The sequence below is a fragment of the Notolabrus celidotus genome, chromosome 13 (genome assembly GCF_009762535.1).
Source record: "Notolabrus celidotus isolate fNotCel1 chromosome 13, fNotCel1.pri, whole genome shotgun sequence".
Lineage (NCBI taxonomy): Eukaryota > Metazoa > Chordata > Actinopteri > Labriformes > Labridae > Notolabrus > Notolabrus celidotus.
In genome coordinates, this window is record NC_048284.1 from 31,434,659 (window position 1) to 31,443,771 (window position 9,113).

Below are 9,113 nucleotides of genomic sequence, written 5' to 3' on the forward strand. Positions count from 1 at the left end.
CTTTCACTGCAATTTTTTTTAAAAAGCTGTCGCAAATTCAGGCTTTTTTGGGCCGCAACAATCACAAAAAAACCCGCGAAATCCTGGAGGGACTGATTTAGCTAGTTACAGTGGCAAGGACAAACTTCCTTTAACAGGCAGAAACCTCCAGCAGGAGCAGACTCATGTTAGACACACATCTGCCTCATTAAAAAGTCATGACAGTGTTTCCTCAGTTTGTCAGCAACTTCTTTTTTTAATTTTTTTATTCATTTTTTTATTTCATGATCTTAATCTTGCAAATGGATTGTGGGGTTTTTACTTTTTTATTATTTGCATTTTTAATTAATTCTATTTCATCACTGCCATTATTATTTTTATATTTTATTTTTTAACAGCACTTTGAGTTACAACAGTATTGTATTAAAAGTGCTTTACAAATAAAGTCTACTTTCCAACCCTCACCTATACTCCCAAGCTGTGGGGGGTTCGGGCATCTGGTCAGGATGCCTCTTGGACGTCTCCCTGGGGAGGTGTTTCAGGCATGTCCGTCTTGGAGGAGGCCACGGGGAAGACCCAGGACACACTGGCGAGATTATATCTCTCAGCTGGCCTGGGAACGCCTCAGTATCCTCCCAGAAGAGCTGGTGGAAGTGGCCGGGGAGAGGAGTGTCTGTGCTTCTCTGCTGAGACTGCTGCCCCAAAATCACACTTCAATATAACTAAGATTGTTTTCTGATTACGAGTTTGGCACAGCTGACTTGATTGAAAGACGGGAACACTGTAGCTGTTGGCGAGGAGACTCAAAGCCCGCCTCTTTACCTCCACAGAGGTTCAACCTCAACATTTCCAATATGATTAACGCTGACGACTGGCTTCAAAACAGTGCTTCAGAAACAGATGGGTGACATCACGGATTCTGCGTCCATTATTTATACAGACTATGGGCAAAACCCATATGAAATATTTAAACAATGTGCATATTTAAAGAATACACAGCATATGGTTTTAATTTAAGTAAAACTCATGAGGAAAGGTAGAGCTGACTCACACAGCCCAGTGCGAAGACCATCAGGATGAAGGCAGGAGCCGTCATGCTGCAGCTGTCGAGGCTTCAGTGAAGGTGTATAGACACACCTGGGTGAGTGAGTGAGTCACACAGTGAAGCAGGTGGGTCTGCAGCGACTCATGAAGTAGCTTGAAATGCAGTTTCTCTAAAGACTCTAAAGAAAGCCCTGTTTGATGCTGTGATTGTGATGTTATTGTGTAAACTCTGATACTTCTACTTCCTGCTTCATGGATCATAAAAGGGTTCCATAAGACTCACACAGAGGATTAAAATCACCTGTGGACATGTTTTTTTTCCACCACACGGCTGCTGGCTCTGCACGTATTTCATTTCACACGGCACACTCGCCCATCTCATTTATACACTAACAAGATGCTGGACACTGGATGCATTTTAATCCCCTCTGAAGTCTCTCATGAGCCGTATGCAAATAACAAAGGTGTCCGCAGATGGCCGGTGGGATGAATCCCCCCTTTGCATAAACAGTCAGGTAGCAGGCTGGCATAGACACTCTTATTTCCAGCCAAGCAGCTTCAAAGTGAGGATCGCTTTCAGTTCAGAGCGCCTGCCACACAGGAGGGGGAGGGTGGGGGAGGCGTGGGGCGATGAAGTCAGTGCGTGCAGGAGGCTGTTATTTCATGGTACCTGCCACAGATGGAGGCATGATGGAGGGGAGGGTAAGAGATGCCCGGGATGCCTTTCAGTGCAGAGGGATTAATCAGAGATCACGTCACAGTGCAGGATTTGATTCTCCTATGCAGCACGGGGTCAAACAGGCAGCAAACAGTCGTGCATTTGACCGGTTTATGTCCCCTCCGGACCGCCAATCTCCTTTTCCCGTGCATTAGAACATAAGCCTTCTCTGTAGCCTTTACAATGTTCTCCTGTTCCACATCTTTGTCGGGTAAATCCACCATCTGCTTTGTTTAATGCCACCAGATCCGCTCTCTGATCCATTAGCACCCGGACAAACAAAGGTTACGCTACAGATGTTGAGAAGGACAGAGTGTAACTGTGGATTGAACAAGGGATGAAATCTGTCTAAGTTATGTAATCACAGTAAAGCAGAAACACTACATCTGTTAATTGTGATGGAGTTTGAGTTACTTAATGATCTGGAGGGGTGAATATTTGATTGTCTCTTTGATCAGCTCATTAGACTTTGAGGTCAGACTTGTTTAAGTAAAACCAGGAACCAACTCTTTCCTCTTGGTCTGAACACACCATCAAACGGGTCAATTAACTGAAAGATCATACACTTAAATCTAAAAAGACTTAAAACACTCATGTAAACATGCACAAACACCCCAGATTAAAGTCACTGATGCCATTTCCCAACTTTAAATAATATAGATGTTTGGAAAGAGAGATTATTCATACATCTGATGTCAAATCACAAAATGTGATCCTCTAACGTGCGTGTGTCTGACTACAGGTCTTTACTTTAGATCATGTAATGATCTGTACATCTCATCACTTCATTTATCATGATGAATACAATATCATTAATACTCTGTTAGTTCTCATGACTTATAAAAACAACATTTCATCGATATTATATGAAACAATGCTTTGGATTATTATAAACGACACACAGCACTTACGTATAATCATCATTGCATATGTTGCAGTGCCTGCAGCTCAGAGACAAGACCCTGATATGAAGCATGTCCATCCTAAAGGGATCATCCTTCACAAAACCATCAGTTCACTATATTCCTGCTTATCATCCAGCTACCAACTAAAGATACAAACACGCTGACACTGAGTATTGATTTAAAGATGAAGGTTTGTCGTTGCTTCTTGTCTGTTTTCTTCAGTTTGATCAACGTTCTTGTCACTCAGCTCCCTGTGTGTTTTTTAACATCACTCATCACTCAGTTTCTCTCATGTTCTTACTCTGCTGGTGACTGCTCAGCATTTTTTTCTTTTTTTTTATTACACAAAATCATAATACAGCAGCACAACTCTGACTGGACAAGGTCTAGTACACACACAAACTAAAAGAAACAAATACAAAAACAAATAAACATGTGATAACCTACAACAGGACAAGAATTGGGGTCAAGGGATGGAGCATGCATATTGCTGAGTGCATAGATAAAGAGATAGAACATTTAAAAAATGTATACATTCATGTTCATTCAAAGTTGATGGGGTTTAAAACTCAGGTATCAATAGGAGTCTATCAGTACTGGACTGTATTTAGGGTGATTGACAACTTAAATGTTTAGAATAGCCATCACAGCATTTTATCTAGCTCTGACAAAATAAAACGTGGTCACTGTCCAGATCTACAAGTGCTGATTCTGCTTGCTCCATAGATATCAGTTCCAAATAATCGTTAAGCCAGCTGTCTATAAAATTGTCCTTTTCACAGATAGAAATGCTGGCGTGATCAAGTGTTGTAATTCTCTGGATGTTACTCCATCTATCTCGTCTCCCAGTATTGCCATTGTTGGACATGATGGTATATTGATATCAAATATTTTGCACAACAAATGTTTTACATCAGTCCAGAACCTCTGGATGGATCTCTTGGCAATGCCACGGTTGATGCATTAGTGTTCCCGTCATCCCACAGCCATGCCAGCACAGATCTGAAACATGACAGTTCATTTTCTTCAGTTTATGTGGGGTGATATATGACCTCCACAGAATCTTCATTTGGATTAGCTTGTATCTTACACATTTTGATAAATAGTTGACTGGTCAGACTTTAACTAAGACTCTGAAGTTGAGTGCTAAAGATATCCTCCATGTTGTAAGTGATGCTATCGGAAATCAGTGTTTTGCCACATTGTCAACAGGAGGAGGTCAAATCATGGACTTTCAGAGGTTTGATTTGATATGATCTGTCACTATCCAGAATTCATTTCTATTGTTATAGTGTTTTGACCAATCAGAATCAAGTATTTAACACAGCCGGGTGATAAGTTGCGTAATAAAACATTTGAACCATAAGATAAATACTGTACACAACTCTCTAAGGGCAACACCTCCCTTTTCAGTACAAAATAAACATCACTTTTATTTCACTTTAACCTCGCTGTGTGAGAGTCCAGGTGTAAATTGTGATGGAGTTTGAGTTACTTAATGATCTGGAGGGGTGAATATTTTATTGTCTCTTTGATCAGCTCATTAGACTTTGAGGTCAGACTTGTTTAAGTAAAACCAGGAACCAACTCTTTCCTCTTGGTCTGAACACACCATCAAACGGGTCAATTAACTGAAAGATCATACGCTTAAATCTAAAACGACTTAAAACACTCATGTTAACATGCACAAACACCCCAGATTAAAGTCACTGATGCCATTTCCCAACTTTAAATAATACAGATGTTTGGAAAGAGAGATTATTCGTTTGATATTTACATTAAAGAACATTTCGGGCTCCAACACCACAAACAAACACACCCCAGAGGTTAAGTTCAGCTCCCACCTGTCACTCAAAGAGACCACGCCCCTAATTATACATAATTGTACATCTGAATATAATTCACACAGGTGAGTTTTTTAAAAATCCTCCACTTCAGGTTGTTACAAAGTGAAGAATGAGACATACAGAGCAACAACATGTTAATTTCTGCTCTACAGTTGGACAACATGGGGCTCTATATGGGTCGACTCACTTTAGGAGACAGCCTCATGTGGACACTTTGTGAACTGCAGTTTTTTTAAATCTTGCATTAGCTTCATCTTTTAAAACCGTTAGAAACAAGGTGCCTCTTGATCTCTGAGCTTAATTGAACCCATTTATTGATCAGCAGTGATTATGAACCATTGTCAAAGTCACTGACAACCATTGTCTCAATAACAACATGTGTATCAGATTAGAAAACCTCCCAAGTCTTACTGGAAGGTGTAGTCAAACTTGTAAGTTGATGTTCATTTGGAGTATCTGTTCTGTAGTACTCCAGTGTATTTCACACCACCCTGATAACACTGTTTAATAGAAATCCAGGAGCTCAGACGATAAAAGAAGAAACATTTTATTACCCTTCAAGTCAATGACTTCTTATCCAATATGTTTAAAATCCTAAGACAGGACCAGTCTCCTCTCTGAAACAAATGTTGGCAGCTGATGAAACAGTGCGACCTGAAGCTGTGAAGTCTGCAGACAGATATCCCAGAAATCCACACGTGCCTGGAGGCAGAGGAGCTGAAGCCACTCGTTAAATAATTTGATTGGAAGGCATGTGTTTTGTTAATCGCTGACAGCTCCTGCTGCGAGAGGCCGTCTCCCCCCAAGCAGAACAAGCAGCTGATGAGAACGTTGATGTTTTCATTAGGGGCACGAACGGGACGTCTTCACCGACGCTGACTCGTAACAACACAATTAGGAAGTGAGGAATCCGAAAGATGAAAGGGAAATGAAACTGTTTCTCATGGAGCTGCAAAGTCTGCGCCCAGGGAGTTTAACAAGTGTTAGAGCGAGGGGGGTTTAACTTCATTCAAACTGACATAAAGGAGGTAAAAAAACAACTTTTAACAGTTTATAACTCTATAAAAAAAAAAAATTTGGGTGCATGAACTGTACATGTATGTGAGTCACAATCTTCTATCTGAGGTTTGTCAGAAAGGTCAGTCAAAAGTCTGTCTGTCACAATTTTTCAAAGTTCTCAGTTGCGTTCAAAGACTGTTTTTGTGACTCTGTTGTCTCCTCTCATTTGTCATGCAGAAGTCCTAAAAACTGCAGTTCATCAAGTGTCCACTAGAGGCTGTCTCCAAAAGTGAGACAATCCCTATAGAGCCCCATGTTAAGAAGTCACACTTTACATGATGACAAACATGTTTAAAACACGTTGGTCTCATTATAGTCTTGTTTAAATTACATTAAGTTTAAAGTTCTATATTATTAGGGGCGTGGCCTCTTTGAATGACATGTGGGAGCTGCTAGCTGTCTCCTCGACTAACTCACTCACTGATTTTAAACTCTGAGCCTTTTGGAGATTTGTTCAAGTAAATAACACACCGTTCAATAAGTCTGACACCCCAATGTTACACTCGGTCAAATTCTATTTTTTAATGTTGTGTCAGCACTGAGGTTGGTATCATTAGTTAGCAACTAAAGGAAATAAAATAAGCACTTTCGAGGCACCGGATTGGCCTCGTGCTTAATTGGGCGGCTCTGGTTCGATTCCGACCTGGGGCCCTTCAAAAGAACTCCAAATGTTTTAATAAAAACAAGACTTTACAGAGAGACAATAAACTTTTTAATAACATTTTTTACATCTTTGAAAATGTTTTTCATACAAATGACATGCACTCTAACTGACATATAACTTTTGTTTGGTTTGTTCTTTTTTTCAATATATTTTAAGAGGGTATGATGTCAGGAGTTTTTTTTTTCACAATAACCACTCTTGACAAATATCCAAAATCGCAAAATACTAAAACTAATAAAAAATAAACTAAAAGGCATAACAAAATAAACAAAACAGAACGAAAAACACAAACTAAACTGACAGTAAAAACAAAAAAAAGTTTAACCCAGTCATAATAATATTGATTAAAACTTCTGAAATGTAACAAGCTTGGTAAGCACTTGGTGGGTATCTGTCCCAACTCAACTCATTGAGTATCTGTCTCAACTCAACTCATTTTTATGCATTTCTGTTCAAAACCACCTACTCCGTCTGACTCTAATTGCACTGTCATTTTGTTATTGTTTCTATTTTTTCTTACCACTTTGTTAGTTTATATTGTTTTCATTTTGACTTTGATTTGTTTCCTTTAATGTAAACTCATGTATGTATATATATGTATATATATATATATACATATATATATCTGTGCGGTGTCCTTGAGTGCAGAGAAAGGCGCCTTTAAATAAAATGTATTATAATCATTATTATTAGTATACACTACCAGTCAAAAGTTTGGACACACCTTCTCATTCAATGGTTTTTATTTATCTTAATTATTTTCACCATTGTAGATTAATACTGAAGACATCAAAACTATGAAATAATCTGGTTTTGCCATAATCTGGATTACAACAGTAGTCAAATAGGGCTATCCATTGTGTACTAACCCTACCTCTGAACAACACAACTGATGGTCTCAAACACATTAAGAAGGCAAGTCATTCTACAAATGAACTCTTGACAAGGCTCATGTTCATTAGAAACCATTCCAGGAGACCACTTCATGAAGCAGTCTGAGAGAATACCAAGCGTGTGTAAAGCTGTCATGAGGGAAAAAGGGGGCTACTTTACAGAATCTAAATATTTAAAACAGATTCTGCTTTGTCTAACACTTTTTTCTTCATTCAATAATTCCATATATGTTCTTTCATAGTTTTGATGTCTTCAGTATTTGTTATGATTGTCACTAGGACTGGACCCAAATGCAGAAGTCAGGCAAGCTGGATTGTGAAAATACAAGTGTTTATTTAGAGTGAACTCCGTGGTAATGGCGCCGTGGGTAACGAGCGGAGCAGTCCCTCTTTCCAGTGTCCTTCCACAGAGGGTAACTGGAGCTCAGGCAAAGGCAGGCAGGTTCAGCAGCAGACAGGGAAGCGATCAGCACGAGAGCAGGAAGCATGCACGGCAAACTCTGAATCTAAATGAAAACACACAAAGACAAGCAAAACAAAAACATGCTTGAGGAGCCACGGACTCAGTGTACCACTTAAAACTGAAGTACGATCTGGCAACGAGTAGGAGAGAATCCGGAGTCTTTATAGGAGAGGGTTGATTATTGAGTGGCTTCACCTGGTGCTGCCTGCAGAATGGAAACCCCGCCCACATTCACCCACAAGACACAAACAAGGGGAAGAGACACAGGAGGAGGAGCAACAGACAGGGAAAGGACAAAACACACACAAAGAGGGAGAGGAGAGGGCTGCCATGATGAGGATCATGACAGTATTAATCTACAGTGTTTCAAATAATTGACATAAATACAAACCCTTGAATGAGAAGGTGTTTACAAACTTTTGACTGGTATGTGTATGTTGTATATATATATCTGTATATTATATTGCACCTTTAATACATTCAAGCATGCAGCCAACAGAGCTTCACAAACAAACAAAAAAACAAAACAAACAGAGACAGAAAACAACAGCAATAGGTAAAATAATACAAGGCTAAAACAATATAGAGGAAAGTTATATGAAATACTTAAAAATAAAATAAAATCAGATCAATATCAGAGAAATACAAAAAAAAATACAAAAAAACCCATAAAATAAGACAGGATAAAATAAAAATGATGCTAGAACAATGGTAATAATGGTAATAATGCAGTCCAGGGCTAAAATAAACTAGAAGTTAAAAGCAAGATTAAAAAGGTATGTCTTTAGTTTATTTTTAAAACACCCTGAGAGCTCGCTGTTTAATGTCCAGAAGCAGAAAGTTCAGAGTTTAGGGGCATAAAAACAGGAAGGTCTCTTACCAGCACTTGTGAGGGACACAAGAGGAACATTTAAAATGTCTGTGCTCACTCACTGCTGGTATACATTAGGCCTTTTCATATTGCCAGTTTAAAGGTGTAATATTTTCTCCCCCTGTTACGTCTTGTTTCATGCTTGATGGTGGGATCAAATGGTCCCACTGCTGTGTCGGAAACAGAGGTAGAAACAGAGGTGTGGAAGAGTCCTGTGTATATGTTTAAGTGTTTGTGTGTGTTGATTTCTGTCTGTCTGGCTGAGAGACCAAATTCCCTCACCCGTCTATTGACTGTACTGGCTGAAACTCCCAGTAATTTTGCAATGCAGTCCACCGCCAGATTAATCTCCAAAAGTTCAGTCAGTCTCTGTTCCTCTATATTGTACCTAGGACGGCCCATCTCCCCAGCTACAGTTTCAACAGTGTTGCTGGTAACTTCAGCTTGTTCAATGTGACACATCACTTGCCCGGGGAAGTCTTGTAAAGCCAGCACAATTTCTGGGGGGACATTTACATGCCTTGACAGTGCTTCCCAGAGGTTGAGTTCTTGGTGGCATGTTAATTCCAGGAATTCAAGATCAACAGGTATTCTGGAAAGAGCTGCCTCTAATTTCGTAATGAGCCTGGAGAAATGTCATGTCTGAGAATGCCCTGTTGACATGGAAAAC